This window comes from Babylonia areolata, unplaced genomic scaffold, assembly GCF_041734735.1.
Source record: "Babylonia areolata isolate BAREFJ2019XMU unplaced genomic scaffold, ASM4173473v1 tig00006501, whole genome shotgun sequence".
Lineage (NCBI taxonomy): Eukaryota > Metazoa > Mollusca > Gastropoda > Neogastropoda > Buccinidae > Babylonia > Babylonia areolata.
Window position 1 is genome coordinate 45,001 of NW_027468403.1, and position 5,000 is coordinate 50,000.

Sequence of the window (5,000 nt, forward strand, 5' to 3'; positions counted from 1 at the left end):
GCATGCTCGCTGAGGAAAAGGCAGGTAAAGGTTGTGGATAAAAGTCCGAAGAACCTCGCTACAATTGCCAAAATCTTTCCGCTGCCATTCAAAAATGGACTACTCCTCCACACCTCCTCCCGTCCATGCCAAACGGCGTTTTCTCTCAACTTTGGCATGCTCGGAGAGAAAAAAAGGCAGGTAAAGGTTGTGGATAAAAAAGTAAAAAATTGCCAAAATACTTTCTGGGCCCTCAAAAAAAGGCCTACTCCTCAACGCCTGCTCCCGTCCATGCCGAACCGCGTTTTCTATCAACTTTGGCATGCTCGGAGAGAGAAAAAAGGAAAAAAAGAAAAAAAAGGTCCAGTAAAGGTTGTGGATAAAAGTAACCGGCTTTGGAGAATTGCCTGAATCCTTCCGGCGCTGTGAAAAAAAAAGACCAAAAAAAAGACCTGGTCGTCAACGCCTGCTCCTGTCCATGCCAAACGGCGTTTTCCTCTCAACTTTGGCATGCTCGCTGAGGAAAAGGCAGGTAAAGGTTGTGGATAAAAAGTAAACGCGCTGTGGAGAATTGCCCAAATCGTTCAGGCGCCGTGAAAAAAAGAAAGACGTAGTCGTCAACGTCTGGTCCCGTCAATGGCGAAGGGCGTTTTCTCTCAACTTTGGCATGCTCGCTGAGGAAAAGGCAGGTAAAGGTTGTGGATAAAAGTCCGAAGAACCTCGCTACAATTGCCAAAATCTTTCCGCTGCCATTCAAAAATGGACTACTCCTCCACACCTCCTCCCGTCCATGCCAAACGGCGTTTTCTCTCAACTTTGGCATGCTCGGAGAGAAAAAAAGGCAGGTAAAGGTTGTGGATAAAAAAGTAAAAAATTGCCAAAATACTTTCTGGGCCCTCAAAAAAAGGCCTACTCCTCAACGCCTGCTCCCGTCCATGCCGAACCGCGTTTTCTATCAACTTTGGCATGCTCGGAGAGAGAAAAAAGGAAAAAAAGAAAAAAAAGGTCCAGTAAAGGTTGTGGATAAAAGTAACCGGCTTTGGAGAATTGCCTGAATCCTTCCGGCGCTGTGAAAAAAAAAGACCAAAAAAAAGACCTGGTCGTCAACGCCTGCTCCTGTCCATGCCAAACGGCGTTTTCCTCTCAACTTTGGCATGCTCGCTGAGGAAAAGGCAGGTAAAGGTTGTGGATAAAAAGTAAACGCGCTGTGGAGAATTGCCCAAATCGTTCAGGCGCCGTGAAAAAAAGAAAGACGTAGTCGTCAACGTCTGGTCCCGTCAATGGCGAAGGGCGTTTTCTCTCAACTTTGGCATGCTCGCTGAGGAAAAGGCAGGTAAAGGTTGTGGATAAAAGTCCGAAGAACCTCGCTACAATTGCCAAAATCTTTCCGCTGCCATTCAAAAATGGACTACTCCTCCACACCTCCTCCCGTCCATGCCAAACGGCGTTTTCTCTCAACTTTGGCATGCTCGGAGAGAAAAAAAGGCAGGTAAAGGTTGTGGATAAAAAAGTAAAAAATTGCCAAAATACTTTCTGGGCCCTCAAAAAAAGGCCTACTCCTCAACGCCTGCTCCCGTCCATGCCGAACCGCGTTTTCTATCAACTTTGGCATGCTCGGAGAGAGAAAAAAGGAAAAAAAGAAAAAAAAGGTCCAGTAAAGGTTGTGGATAAAAGTAACCGGCTTTGGAGAATTGCCTGAATCCTTCCGGCGCTGTGAAAAAAAAAGACCAAAAAAAAGACCTGGTCGTCAACGCCTGCTCCTGTCCATGCCAAACGGCGTTTTCCTCTCAACTTTGGCATGCTCGCTGAGGAAAAGGCAGGTAAAGGTTGTGGATAAAAAGTAAACGCGCTGTGGAGAATTGCCCAAATCGTTCAGGCGCCGTGAAAAAAAGAAAGACGTAGTCGTCAACGTCTGGTCCCGTCAATGGCGAAGGGCGTTTTCTCTCAACTTTGGCATGCTCGCTGAGGAAAAGGCAGGTAAAGGTTGTGGATAAAAGTCCGAAGAACCTCGCTACAATTGCCAAAATCTTTCCGCTGCCATTCAAAAATGGACTACTCCTCCACACCTCCTCCCGTCCATGCCAAACGGCGTTTTCTCTCAACTTTGGCATGCTCGGAGAGAAAAAAAGGCAGGTAAAGGTTGTGGATAAAAAAGTAAAAAATTGCCAAAATACTTTCTGGGCCCTCAAAAAAAGGCCTACTCCTCAACGCCTGCTCCCGTCCATGCCGAACCGCGTTTTCTATCAACTTTGGCATGCTCGGAGAGAGAAAAAAGGAAAAAAAGAAAAAAAAGGTCCAGTAAAGGTTGTGGATAAAAGTAACCGGCTTTGGAGAATTGCCTGAATCCTTCCGGCGCTGTGAAAAAAAAAGACCAAAAAAAAGACCTGGTCGTCAACGCCTGCTCCTGTCCATGCCAAACGGCGTTTTCCTCTCAACTTTGGCATGCTCGCTGAGGAAAAGGCAGGTAAAGGTTGTGGATAAAAAGTAAACGCGCTGTGGAGAATTGCCCAAATCGTTCAGGCGCCGTGAAAAAAAGAAAGACGTAGTCGTCAACGTCTGGTCCCGTCAATGGCGAAGGGCGTTTTCTCTCAACTTTGGCATGCTCGCTGAGGAAAAGGCAGGTAAAGGTTGTGGATAAAAGTCCGAAGAACCTCGCTACAATTGCCAAAATCTTTCCGCTGCCATTCAAAAATGGACTACTCCTCCACACCTCCTCCCGTCCATGCCAAACGGCGTTTTCTCTCAACTTTGGCATGCTCGGAGAGAAAAAAAGGCAGGTAAAGGTTGTGGATAAAAAAGTAAAAAATTGCCAAAATACTTTCTGGGCCCTCAAAAAAAGGCCTACTCCTCAACGCCTGCTCCCGTCCATGCCGAACCGCGTTTTCTATCAACTTTGGCATGCTCGGAGAGAGAAAAAAGGAAAAAAAGAAAAAAAAGGTCCAGTAAAGGTTGTGGATAAAAGTAACCGGCTTTGGAGAATTGCCTGAATCCTTCCGGCGCTGTGAAAAAAAAAGACCAAAAAAAAGACCTGGTCGTCAACGCCTGCTCCTGTCCATGCCAAACGGCGTTTTCCTCTCAACTTTGGCATGCTCGCTGAGGAAAAGGCAGGTAAAGGTTGTGGATAAAAAGTAAACGCGCTGTGGAGAATTGCCCAAATCGTTCAGGCGCCGTGAAAAAAAGAAAGACGTAGTCGTCAACGTCTGGTCCCGTCAATGGCGAAGGGCGTTTTCTCTCAACTTTGGCATGCTCGCTGAGGAAAAGGCAGGTAAAGGTTGTGGATAAAAGTCCGAAGAACCTCGCTACAATTGCCAAAATCTTTCCGCTGCCATTCAAAAATGGACTACTCCTCCACACCTCCTCCCGTCCATGCCAAACGGCGTTTTCTCTCAACTTTGGCATGCTCGGAGAGAAAAAAAGGCAGGTAAAGGTTGTGGATAAAAAAGTAAAAAATTGCCAAAATACTTTCTGGGCCCTCAAAAAAAGGCCTACTCCTCAACGCCTGCTCCCGTCCATGCCGAACCGCGTTTTCTATCAACTTTGGCATGCTCGGAGAGAGAAAAAAGGAAAAAAAGAAAAAAAAGGTCCAGTAAAGGTTGTGGATAAAAGTAACCGGCTTTGGAGAATTGCCTGAATCCTTCCGGCGCTGTGAAAAAAAAAGACCAAAAAAAAGACCTGGTCGTCAACGCCTGCTCCTGTCCATGCCAAACGGCGTTTTCCTCTCAACTTTGGCATGCTCGCTGAGGAAAAGGCAGGTAAAGGTTGTGGATAAAAAGTAAACGCGCTGTGGAGAATTGCCCAAATCGTTCAGGCGCCGTGAAAAAAAGAAAGACGTAGTCGTCAACGTCTGGTCCCGTCAATGGCGAAGGGCGTTTTCTCTCAACTTTGGCATGCTCGCTGAGGAAAAGGCAGGTAAAGGTTGTGGATAAAAGTCCGAAGAACCTCGCTACAATTGCCAAAATCTTTCCGCTGCCATTCAAAAATGGACTACTCCTCCACACCTCCTCCCGTCCATGCCAAACGGCGTTTTCTCTCAACTTTGGCATGCTCGGAGAGAAAAAAAGGCAGGTAAAGGTTGTGGATAAAAAAGTAAAAAATTGCCAAAATACTTTCTGGGCCCTCAAAAAAAGGCCTACTCCTCAACGCCTGCTCCCGTCCATGCCGAACCGCGTTTTCTATCAACTTTGGCATGCTCGGAGAGAGAAAAAAGGAAAAAAAGAAAAAAAAGGTCCAGTAAAGGTTGTGGATAAAAGTAACCGGCTTTGGAGAATTGCCTGAATCCTTCCGGCGCTGTGAAAAAAAAAGACCAAAAAAAAGACCTGGTCGTCAACGCCTGCTCCTGTCCATGCCAAACGGCGTTTTCCTCTCAACTTTGGCATGCTCGCTGAGGAAAAGGCAGGTAAAGGTTGTGGATAAAAAGTAAACGCGCTGTGGAGAATTGCCCAAATCGTTCAGGCGCCGTGAAAAAAAGAAAGACGTAGTCGTCAACGTCTGGTCCCGTCAATGGCGAAGGGCGTTTTCTCTCAACTTTGGCATGCTCGCTGAGGAAAAGGCAGGTAAAGGTTGTGGATAAAAGTCCGAAGAACCTCGCTACAATTGCCAAAATCTTTCCGCTGCCATTCAAAAATGGACTACTCCTCCACACCTCCTCCCGTCCATGCCAAACGGCGTTTTCTCTCAACTTTGGCATGCTCGGAGAGAAAAAAAGGCAGGTAAAGGTTGTGGATAAAACTCCAAAACCTCGCTACAATTGCCAAAATACTTTCTGGGCCCTCAAAAAAAGGCCTACTCCTCAACGCCTGGTCCCCAGGCACGTGCTGGGGGGCAACTCAACTCAGGCTCTGCCCAATGTGGATCAAGGTCCACCTTCGCAGCGCCTTATGCGACACCCTGGTTGTGGGGGACGCGGCGTGGCGTGGCGGATCGCTCCGGTCGGCGCACAGCCGGCAACGGTCGACCCGTCCGCCTGGCTTTACTGCCCCCGCGCTTCTGTCTTTTGCACTGGCAAGCTAGCGACCGCTCGG